This window comes from Hakea prostrata, chromosome 1 (genome assembly GCF_041222555.1).
Source record: "Hakea prostrata isolate BN-2017 chromosome 1, UWA_Hpros_2, whole genome shotgun sequence".
Lineage (NCBI taxonomy): Eukaryota > Viridiplantae > Streptophyta > Magnoliopsida > Proteales > Proteaceae > Hakea > Hakea prostrata.
The window spans coordinates 56,705,213-56,718,130 of record NC_142600.1 but is presented as its reverse complement, the minus strand read 5'-3'; positions in this window follow the sequence as shown (position 1 = coordinate 56,718,130).

Here is a 12,918-nt window from a genome sequence, read left to right as displayed (position 1 = left end):
ATTGTTTGTCTCATACCATATTGCATTTATGTTTGTTTTGTAATCCTGCCATTTATGTTATTATGGATTTAACGGCCTTACTGAGTTTCTTTGAAACTCATTCCTTTTTGTACAATGTTTGTTAGACTATTCTACAGGTTCTGAGTATCATGACTGCTCGTATGAAGAAGCGCAAGGAGAAGAGGCATATCTCCAGGAAGGTGATTGCGGTTACGACAATTACACTGAAGATCCCGCGAGTGGTTATGCTCCGTACGATGCTTAGTCCGACCATAGAGTGGAAGCGCCCTTGTGCCATTTATGAGATTCATACTTATAGGGATATTGTCTATAAGATTGAGAACAATTTAGTTACCTTTTGTACCTGCTATTGGGATTAGATTCTATCCTGTTTCTTCTCTTTTAGAACTACTTTTCCGCTGGTTGTAGAGTGGGATTTCGCCTCACTTTACTTATCTGATTTAGACACTCTGATTATATTTAGTACTCTGATTTATATATGATTCATTCTTTCCTTATTTGGATCTATGGTTTATCTTTCGCACATCGATTATTATTGTTCATGATTATGTTATTGTTTATGTGGGAGGTTGATTACTCGATACCTGATCTTTGGGCTGTGGATCACACTCTCGGGTATGCCAGATTGGGTACCGGCTGGGAGGATGTGACAGATTGGTATCAGAGCCCAAGGTTCGAGGAAATCCTAACCACAAAAGACAATAATCTGAACATTCCCGAGTCATAGATCCGAAATGACTCCTCTACTCTTAGAAGTGAATAATAGAACACTTGGATTAGAAACTTAACCTATGAAGCATAATAGAACATTTCCGAATAACATACCATAATTATACTTAAACAAATGTCACTAATGCAAATAAAAGAAAGGTGCATAATATACAATAATTAAGTGAAACAAAATGAACTTCATTAATTTCAAAAGCTTTTACAACGATTACATCTGAAATGCATAAATGAAAATCCTAGGGTACAGTCTATCTAGGTGATCTCCTCCGATCTCTCGTATGCTCCGAACTCCTCCGCTAGTTGAGTCACTTGATGCTCTATCCTATCCCGTCGTGACTCCATCCTCTCATACATCTGCTCTGTCCGACCTCCATCCTCTCTAGCATGGAAGTCATCAATCTCATCCGTGCCCCAAGATCCGAAGTCTCCGGAACCGCATGAGAAGGGCCACCCGCCTCGAAGTGTGATGAAGGAAACTCGTGATGCACCGGCCCAGCCTCGTGCATCTCTCAGATCGTCTCCGGCCCGATCATCACTATCGGGACCGATATCCTCTCCTCCATCCTCCGACTCCCGATCCTCATCCTCTGTCTCCTCATCATCCTCACCCTCCGGACCAGGTGATCTCTCAGACTGCTGCAGTCTCATCTGACAAATGGTCCGAGTCCCGATGACATATCCCTGTGAACCAGTGTCCACTAGTGTATCCTCGAAACTCACCCCGAAATGCCTGAAGATCAAGGTCAGTAGCCTCCCATAGCAAAGGTTCCGCATGCTAGGCCGCAGAACCAAGTCCAGCATGACCTGCTGAATGATGTAGGAAAGATCAATCTCGAAGCCCATGTAGATGCGGTAAATGACTAAGGCCTCCATCACTGTGACCCGATGGTGATGTCCGGCTTTCGGCATAATGTTTCGGCCGACTATGCAACCGATAATTCGTGCAGAATCTGTCATCCGTCCGCTGGTCCACGGAGTGAAGCATCGACGACTATCCTATAGTGTAGAGCATATCTCGCGTAGCTCATACCGCATCAGATAGCTGTCCAAATCTGCTCCCGCAGGTATCCACACACACTGCTGTGGATAGTAAGGAACCCGCAAGATCTCAGCCGTTGCTCGGGTGAAAAAGCGAATCCGAGTCCGGAAGACCCCGCTCCCGAGGACAAGTCTAAGTGGATGTCCTTGACCTCGAGCCTCCTCTCGTGTAAGTAAGGTTGCCGAAGAACAACCTCACTAGCTTCGGGTATACCGGCGAGCCTCCTCGGTGAAGAGATGTGTCCACCGCAACGTGTCGAATCTCTGCCGAATCCTAAAGACTCTGAGCTGGCGTAGGTGAAGCAGACGTCCCAGCTCGATGTTACAGTAACTGAAGTAGGCCTCGTACAAAAACTCGGCCTGAGGTGTGTCGAACATGTCTGGTCTCCAAACCTCCTGTCTAGGCTTTGAAGGAACCTGACCTCTGCCCCTAAGTGCCCCTACAATACGACTACGACCTCTACCTCGTCCTCGCCCTCCCCTCTGCATAGTGTGTATCTGTGGAAGAGACAAGAGACATTTCCAGTTAGTGCTACTTTAAGATTTGAGCCAAAAGGGTATTTTCGTAATTTTTCGAAAAATTTCAAATTTGGGGAAAATTTGATTTGAACATACTAGCATGTGCGCAATACTTGGAATTTCATGTCTATGAAGTTTGTTTGAAGAAAATCAATCGAAAACTTGAATTAAAGCGAAAAATTCAGCAAGAAGGAAAATTTGGGGATTTTGCAATTTAGGTCAAAATTGGATTTTTGAAAAGTTGAAATTGGTTAAATCAAATTTTATGGACCTATCTACATTATCACCTTGAGCATGTAGCATTTGATTTCGTGCGGAAATTTCAAGCGGTTTGTGAGAAAACGAAAATTTTCTAAAGTTAACAATTTCTGTACGAAAACGTTGCGAGATGAACACCAATATGTTAGAACTTGTTGTCTATGCATGGCATTGTGTTTGAAACCTAAGGAATATGTTTCTAAGTATTCCTAAGCATGATTTCTAGCATTGGATACAAGCAAAACATGGTTTTGTTGAAATGCAAGCATGAGAAGATGAAAATGGAAGTAAGAATGAAAGATTTACCTTGTTTGTGATGGTTGTGTGTTGAAGTGTTGTTGTTGAAGCACCAAAACACCTCAAGAGCACTTGGAAGAACCTTTGGAGACTTTCCCTAGAGCTCTCTCACCTTTGAAAGAGGATAAAATGAAGTTGGAATGTGGAAATGAGGCTTATAATGCGAATTTTCGCATTCTGTCTTGATTGGTTGACTGGGTCAGTCGACCAATCACTCGACCAATGGACACAGAGACCTCATTTTCTGCTGAATTTTTGGAAAATGTGATTTTTGCCTTATGGATTATTGTTTGATGACTATATGGATATATTTAAGCATGATTTAAGTTTTCAAATCATTTGGACTTGTGGTTTATGTTGAAACTTCGAAATTCGGTATTTTGATGTTCTCAGTTTTTGCAGAATGGTTACTTTGAGAAGTGGGCGTGGTGAATCCAGTCGTCAGGGAGGTGGTGAAATACCTCAGGGAGATGGTGAAATACCTCATGGGGGTGGTGAAATACCTCATGGAGGTGGTGAGATACCTAATGTTGATCAGGGTACCCATGAGATACCCGATGCCCCAAATGTTGGAAGCTTTCGTGATATTGCCAATATTATGAGCAATATGATGCAGCAGCAAGCAGCTCAGTTCAACCAGATGTTGGTGGGTTTCATGACTCTGCATAATGAGACTCGAACTGGTGCCAATGTGAATCCTCATGCCGCAGTCCTGAATGCGGGAGGTTTAGCTGAACTCCTCATACTCGCCTGATGGAGAGTTTTCTGAAGATGCAAGTACCCACTTTCGCTGGAGTTACCAAGGATCCCTTGTTTCTTAACAAGTGGCTTCGTGAGTTGGAGAAGGCTTTCTGACATCTGCAATGCTCGGAAGCTCGAAGATTCTGTTTGTCGAACGTGTTGCAACAAGAAGCCGATGCATGGTGGACCTCCACTCGGCCTGTTTTGGAAGGTTTGCATGTAGGAGTTGTAACTTGGGAGTTGTTCAAAGAAGCTTTTTGCTTGAATTATTTCCCCGAGGCGGTGAAAGATGCGAAGGAAGCTGAGTTTATGGTTCTCACACAAGGATCTTTGTCTGTGTTGGAGTACCAACAGAAGTTTGAGGAGCTTCATTTCTTTGCTTCGCATTCTCCGAAGGTCGATCTCGCCAAAGCGAAGAAGTTCTTCAAAGGACTGCGCCCTGCCATTAAAGCTTACCTCACAGTCCAGCCTATAGTGAGCTATGCTCAAGTGGTGCAGAACTCGAAGAAGTTGGAAGAAACAGAGAAGGAGAGTGCACGTATGCAAAGACCCTGGCAGCCAAGGAATCCTGGGTTGGTGGATCGTAATGATCGGCGTTTTGTGAGACCTACACCCTACCCCACTCCTACTTTTCAGCCTAGGAGTGTAGGTCAGAACTCGGGTTTTCAGCAGCCCGGCCAGTTTAGACAGTATGGCGAAAACCGACCACCAGTCAGTGCAAGTGCTAGGCCCGTGAATGCGAATCCTAGGCCTTTTGTTCGAAGCCCCCTGTTGCAGCTACCCCAGTTGGACCCAGCAATCCTGTTTGCTTTTACTGCAAGCAAGCTGGTCATTTCGCTCATGCCTGTCCGAAGTGGCCTGTCCAGCAGCCTGCTCCAGTGGTGAAGAGTGCTCCTACTCCTCCCTCTGGTAGAGTGTTCAGTATTCCAGTGCTGAGCAGGATCCAAGCCATGAAGTGATTACAGGTACATTGTTAGTTGCTTCTATTTCTGCATTTGTCTTATTTGATACGGGTGCATCTCATTCGTTCATGTCATCTCGCATTCATCAAGAAGACCGACCTAATCCCCGAGAAGTTGTCTAGTTGTTTATTGATTAGTACACCTACTGGTCCTGTTGTGAAACTAGATAAGGGGTTATCTAAATGTCCTGTGTTGATTGGTGAGAAGAACTTGGAAGCCAATTTTGTACTTCTTGATATGAAGGACTTCGATGTTATTTTGGGAATTGATTGGTTAACAGCCCACAAAGCTGTGTTTCTTTGTTCCTCAAAGAAGATTCAGTTCCATATTTGTGGAAGTCCGGTCTTAGAAATTCATGGTGAGAAGAGAAGGGTTTGTAAGAAGGTGCTGTCTGCACTGATGCAAGTCTATGCCCTAGTGGATGATGCTTCATCTGAAGGCAAGGGTAAAGTGGAGAAAAGAGTCGATGAAGTGAGGGTTGTCTGTGACTTTGTTGATGTCTTCCCTGATGATCTATCGGGAGTGCCTCCAGACAGGGATGTCGAGTTTTCTATTGATCTCGTCCCTGGTGCCGCTCCGGTATCTAAAGCTCGGTATAGGATGGCTCCTACTGAGTTGAAAGAGTTGCAAAACCAGTTGAATGAGCTCATTGATAGAGGTTTTGTACAACCTAGTGTATCACCTTGGGGAGCTCCGGTCTTGTTTGTCAAGAAGAAAGACGGTAGTATGCGCCTGTGCATCGACTACCATGAGTTGAATAAGTTGACTATCAAGAATAGATACCCGCTGCCCAGAATTGATGATCTCTTCGATCAGTTAAAAGGTGCAGTTGTGTTCTCAAAGATTGACTTAAGATCCGGATATCACCAATTGAAAGTGAAGTCTAGTGATATCTTCAAGACAGCTTTCCGAACACGGTATGGCCACTACGAGTTTAGGGTCATGCCTTTCGGATTGACCAATGCTCCTGCGGTGTTCATGGACCTCATGAACCGAGTATTTCACGATGTGCTTGATAAGTTTGTGATTGTGTTCATCGACGACATCTTGATCTATTCGAAGAGCAAAGAAGAGCATGCGAGCCATCTAAGTTTCACTTTGCAAAGATTGCGAGAAAAGAAGTTGTACGCCAAGTTTAGCAAGTGTGATTTCTGGTTTAAGAGAGTAGTATTCCTTGGCCATGTGGTTTCAGCCGAAGGTATTCGTGTCGATCCTGAAAAAGTCCAAGCTGTGGCTGATTGGGAAAGACCGGAGTCGGTAACGGAAATAAGAAGTTTTCTTGGATTGGCGGGTTACTACAGAAGGTTTATTGAGAACTTTTCTCGGCTGGCTGCTCCTATGACTAAGTTGACCAGGAAAGAAGAGAAGTTTGTTTGGTCTGACGCCTGTGAGAAAAATTTCCAAGAGTTGAAAGATAGATTGACAAGTGCCCCGGTTTTGACTATACCTGATAGTTCCGGTGGTATGACAGTTTTTACCGATGCGTCAAAGATTGGATTGGGTTGTGTACTGATGCAACATGGCAAGGTCGTAGCCTATGTTTCTCGGCAATTGAAAGATTATGAGCGGAATTACCCCACTCACGATCTAGAACTTGCCGCTGTTGTCTTTGCTTTGAAGATTTGGAGACATTACCTCTACGGTGAGAAGATTGCCATTTTCACGGATCATAAGAGTTTGAAATACTTCTTCACCCAAAAGGAGTTGAACATGAGACAAAGGAGATGGTTGGAACTAGTCTCTGATTATGATTGTGATATTCAGTATCACCCTGGGAAGGCAAACGTTGTTGCTGATGCTCTTAGTAGGAAGAACCAGAAGAAGACTTTGGATTTGAATGCTTTGAGTCTACCATTGTGGTCTTCTATTGGGAGCTTTGATTTGGAAATTGTCCCTGAGAATTCTGATTTTATTCTTTCTGCCATGACGGCAAGATCTGGCCTTAGAGATAAGATTGTTGCTCTGTAGAGTTCTGATCAAGAACTTCTGATCAAAGTTGAGAAGATTTCTTCGAATCCTGAGTCGGATCCCGACTTTGGTATATCCATGGATGGTGCTTTATTGTTTAGAGGAAGACTGTGCGTGCCTGTAAACGAAGAAATTAAAAAGGAAATATTGAAGGAAGCACACCAGTCAGTCTTTACTATACACCCGGGAAGCACCAAGATGTACAAGGACTTGAAGGAACATTTTTGGTGGATTGGTTTGAAGGCTGATGTCGATAATTTTGTTGCCAAGTGTGAGACTTGCCAACGTTTGAAAGCCGTTCGACAACCCCCATCTGGATTACTTTAACCCCTTCCTATTCCTAGTTGGAAGTGGGAGGATATCTCTATGGACTTTGTGACTAGCTTGCCTCGGACAAGTAAAGGCAATGACACCGCGTGGGTGATTGTTGATAGGTTGACCAAATCAGCCCACTTCATTCCTATGAAGATCACTCATACTCTGGATAAGCTAGCAAGGCTTTACGTGGATAATGTGGTTCACTTGCATGGCGTGCCATTGAGTATTGTTTCTGATCGTGATCCTAGGTTCACCTCAAGGTTTTGGAATAGTTTGCAGAAGGCCTTGGGAACCCAATTGAACTTGAGTACAGCTCATCATCCACAGTCTGATGGACAATCTGAGCGGACAATTCAGACATTGGAAGACATGCTCAGATCTTGTGTGGTGGATATGGGTGGTAATTGGGATGAACATCTAGCTTTGGTTGAGTTTGCCTATAACAACAGTTATCAAGCAACAATAGGCATGGCTCCATTCAAGGCTTTGTATGGAAGTACTTGTAGGACACCTTTGTACTGGACTGAGACAGGTGAAAGAAAAGTCTTAGGTCCTGAGATGATTGAAGCTACGAGTGCTATGGTAGATATGATAAGAGAAAAGATTAAGTCTGCTCACTCAAGACAGAAATCTTATGCTGATAATAGGAGGACCGATTTGGAATTTCAAGTTGGAGAGAAAGTTTTCTTGAAGGTTTCACCAATGAAGGGTGTGATGAGATTCAATGTTAAGGGAAAGCTTAGCCCTCGTTTCATTGGACCTTTCGAGATTTTGGAAAAGGTTGGGCCTGTTGCGTATCGATTAGCATTACCTCCGCCTCTTGCTGGTGTTCACAATGTGTTTCATATTTCGATGCTCCGGAAATACATAGAGAATCAGGAACACATTTTGCAGCAAGCACCTGAAGGACTTAGTGCTGATTTGACCTACGATGAAGAGCCGGCCGAAATCTTGGATAAGAAGGACAAGCAGCTGCGGAATCGCACCATCCCTTTGGTGAAGATTCGGTGGAAGAACCATACCCCTGAAGAAGCTTCTTGGGAGAAGGAAGAAGATATGAAGGAGAAGTTTCCTCATCTCTTTGGAAGCACAGGTACGCTTTCAATTTCGAGGACGAAATTTCTTTAAGGGGGGGAGAATGTGAAACCCAGCCCTAACCTTGACCCGGAAACTTTGTTATTTGTAGGTCCAGTGACCCGAAGTAAAGTAAGAAGTCAGCTTTGGGCCATCCCAGTGGCGGACTTGGTGTCTGGCTTTGAATCCATGAGAGTTGATGATGAGGTTCTATTTATGGAAACTGAATCTTGATGAAGATCGGATTAGTTGATGGACTTAGAGTGCTCTCTATCATGGTTTGAAGGCATTTCTACCTAATAGGTAAGTCACTTGATATGTGTGCAAAACCCCTTTAGGATTGGATTTGATCTGGGCCTTCAATTCCCTGTTTAGGAGTTGCTAAACTGATTGGTCGACTGGACCAGTCGACCAATCCCCTCGACCAATGGGTTCTGTCTTTGGTAATTAGGTCTTGTTTGCTCTATTTAAGTCCAATCTCGAGTCTACTTCATATTTTCTGCCTCCAAACTCTTTGGAACAAACCAAAGACGCAAGTCATCTCCCTTGCATCCTTGGTGTTTATCTTGACGGATCTTCGTCAAAACTCTTCCTCTTGCATCAAAGGTATGTCTACACTCTCTTCTTCTCCTCCATCTCTGTTTTTCTTTCCTTTTTTGAGTTGAGACAGTAGAGGAGATGCTGCATTCTCTGTTGCAAACATCTCTGGACTTGTCTCTCATGATCTTCCTAAGGATGAATGGCTAATGCAATTATCTTAACCATGATCATTGCAAGCTTTTGAAGGAATCATGATCAAATCATGATCTTGTCTTTGTTCATCTTTTGATTTTAATTTTGATCTTCTTAGATCTACTATATTGATCATATTAGTAGTCAATTGCTGTGTTTTCTTTACATGATCCATGATCTATCAATCTCTAGTTGTTTCTCTTCTACCATACCATGCTTTCTTCATGAATCATGACAATTACATCTATGGTAGGTTTTGTTTCCTTATTTAGATTTATGCTCTTAGGTCTATTTTCTTGAAGATCTAAGTATGCCTTCCATGATATCTTTATCTGAATCAATGATTCATTCTCCTATTGTTCTTGTCTATGATTTCTATCTTGAATTCTTCAAGAACCATGATTGATCTAATTATGGTAACTTTTTGTTTCCTAATTTGTAACTTGAAGACTTGATTCGATTAGTGTTTTGAGGTCCTCTATATGTTAGGATACTACTAATGTAGTTTACCCCTTGTTTAGTACCCTTTTGAACCACCAAATTCGGATCTTATTTCTTAAAACTCTGATTTTGAAGGCCACTGTCTTCATTGGTCGACCGATTGGTCGATCAAGGGCGATAGACCAATCCAATCGACCAATGAGTACAAAGAACTCCAGATTTGGTCTGTTTTGGATGTTTTGATATCTTTTCTGTTAGGGATCTTTCCTAATATGTTGTATACACTTGTTTAGGACCTTCTTCTCAAGTTTGTCAAGATCTTACTTGATTTCTTAGGATTCCTTTGCAAGTTATAAAAGGTAAGGATGGTTACTTCTTTAACAACATAAATTGCATATCTTAGTTTCTATATTTGAATCTTGTTAATTTATTTCTTTAATTAGATTCTTATAATGTTATACTACTGTGGTATTGTCTTGATATCAGTAGCATTACTTATTTATATTGAATTGACTCATGTATGATTTACTTACCAGTTATATACAAGTTGATTGTAATTATTGATTTCTTTCCATATATGAAGTTACCATATATGTGATGTTATGAATTGATGCTTGTGTATGCTTAAGTATGGTTTGGAAAGGAGAGGTGTCCTTTTGACACTTCTGTCCTTGGACTACTACGGGAATATTATGGGATGTTTCCGAAGATGCCCTCTGGACACCTTCCTAAACTGTTGGATGACATATTTAGGACTGTCTAGTAGTGTTTGGCTAGGATGTCCCTTTATGTCAGACCCTAATCGGAGGGGTATTGAGACCGAACGACCCGTGGTAGCAATGGGGATTCATGGGCTCTCAAGACCGGTAACCAACCCATGAGAGGACAGGAATCACATTGTGGGGGCCATTTATTGGTAGGGTTGCATATGGATAGACTTGGGCTCACGGGCGCTCAAGACCGGTAACCAATCCGTGAGAGGACGTGAGAGCTTCCCGTTTACCATATGTGGATGACCAATAGGGTTGATGAGTCCGTAGTCAGGGACTATGAGGACTCTAGTGTGAAGGATACCGGGAAGGATCGTCAGGGACGAGGAATGGACGTATCTGGATCTGACTTGATGTAACTAAGTAGAAGACTTGCATTTGGCTAGGCTTAACCCTGACATGCGCCGGTACTTAGACCAATGGTGATGTGAGAGAGTGGTGACCTATACCCCCAGCCATGGAATGTCCCGAGGGATGCCGGACCCATTACCAACTGATGATGAGTGAATGAGACTTTCCTAAAGAAGTACGGTGCTATGACTTAAAGCATGTCTGCCATATTGTTTGTCTCATACCATATTGCATTTATGTTTGTTTTGTAATCCTGCCATTTATGTTATTATGGATTTAACGGCCTTACTGAGTTTCTTTGAAACTCATTCCTTTTTGTACAATGTTTGTTAGACTATTCTACAGGGTTCGAGTATCATGACTGCTCGTATGAAGAAGCGCAAGGAGAAGAGGCATATCTCCAGGAAGGTGATTGCGGTTACGACAATTACACTGAAGATCCCGCGAGTGGTTATGCTCCGTACGATGCTTAGTCCGACCATAGAGTGGAAGCGCCCTTGTGCCATTTATGAGATTCATACTTATAGGGATATTGTCTATAAGATTGAGAACAATTTAGTTACCTTTTGTACCTGCTATTGGGATTAGATTCTATCCTGTTTCTTCTCTTTTAGAATTACTTTTCCGCTGGTTGTAGAGTGGGATTTCGCCTCACTTTACTTATCTGATTTAGACACTCTGATTATATTTAGTACTCTGATTTATATATGATTCATTCTTTCCTTATTTGGATCTATGGTTTATCTTTCGCACATCGATTATTATTGTTCATGATTATGTTATTGTTTATGTGGGAGGTTGATTACTCGATACCTGATCTTCGGGCTGTGGATCACACTCTCGGGTATGCCAGATTGGGTACCGGCTGGGAGGATGTGACAAATAAAGCTGCTGATTGGTGCTCGAGAATGGTCCTTCCGTTGGATAGTAATTCGTTGATTATTCAAGACCCTTCTGTAGATCTGAAGGAGTTACTTAGGGCAGATCTATTGCCTAAGCCAGTGTAGTATCTTTTTTGTTCTTTTTTGGGTCTTGTTTTGACCCCGTATTCTCACTACCAAAAAAAAAAAAAAAAAAAAAAAAAGATTACAGGAGTCGAAATACTCCAATAAAATAATAAAGGAAAGAATCAATAATCAAAAGAATAATGAGTTCAACGGAAGCAATTCAAAATGACTAAATAAGTTTCCTTCCGGTTTCTTTTTCTTTAACTAAAAACTGGTCTTCTAATTTAGCAAGGAAATGGGTGCTCCAGTTCTTCTCCATACGATCGGCAAAATGTTTGGCAACTTGTCTCCTTCGTCCATCAATGGGTGCTATAAGCGCACTCCATGCATTCGCAAGAGCTCCCACACAAGCTATCTCCATCTCCCATTGACAGAGCCACATCTTCTTCATATAAGAAGGGTCTTTCATACGGATCACTTCCAACTTCCGAAATTGGGCACCATCTGTGCAGTTTATATAATACATTTAAAGAAAAAGAATGAGTTTTGACGAACTCAGTAAGAATAACATAATTCTCATCTATATGTCAACACAATCAACAATGCGTATATGATATGTATGATATGCAAAAGTTTGAATGCTACTAAGATCTAACTGTGTAAGTCTCTAATAGTTGACATGTTTTAAGATATACACCAGCCCTCCTGATGGGTGTCGAATCCACCAAAGATAATCCTTATCTCAACTGAATTTGTATTAGTAGAGAGTAGGGTCGAATCCACAGAGATTGGTGAAGATTTATTCTTTGATAAAAATTAGGGAGTTTTGAATCAACAAATTAAATAAAAATAAACGAATGCAGTAGTTAACAAGAAAATTAGAATAATAAAGACTTTCGATCAAGATTCAACTTCAGAATTGATTATCTCAACTGATCATTGACTTAAAAAATAAAAACTTTAATTTCGGGTAGATTGGTTATGGTCATTGAGGATCAGTCCTCTAACAACCAATCTTTCCCTACTTTATTGATAACCTTCGGATCTGTCCTTTGAGTTATTCCCTAATTAATAAACATAACCTTCGGATCTGTCCTTTGAGTTATGTCTATTAATCGCATTAAATTTTAAAAGACCCAATCCCTAGTCAATAAACTCGGAAAAAGCCTTGTTTATTTAAACTAGGATATACATTCTCATAGCAAACTCTCCAGGGCATTGATTACCCATTCGAGAATGCTATTTGTCACTTATATAAGAATTGACTGAGTATTGTATTAATCATAAAACAACAGGCCTCTTGTCTAAGGATTAATACAATAACATAATAAATATAGAAAACGCATAAATACCTGAGAATTAAAGAAAACTGATAATCCAAAGTCTCACAATTGGTGAAAATCAAACTTCTATTAATCTTGATCAAAAGCTAGAATTAGCTAGACATGGAAAATAAAAACAAAGCAATGAAAATAGAAAACATTGTGCCGTTCTTCCTCAGAACTGTGGCTTCCTCTTGTTGTAGCTTGTGTGTGTCTTCTTCAATCTCTGAAAATGCGTTCCTTCTTATAGAGGATTCCTGCCAATTCTGCATTCTTTCCAAATCTGTTATTTCCATCGTTCGCTTTGGCAATGAAATTCTTCCCAATTCAGTTGTTTCCTTTCTTCATATTTGCCAATGCAATGGTTTCCAATTTAGTCACTTTCCAATTCAGCTTCTTCCTTAGATGTCTGATCGCAAGAGAGAACGAA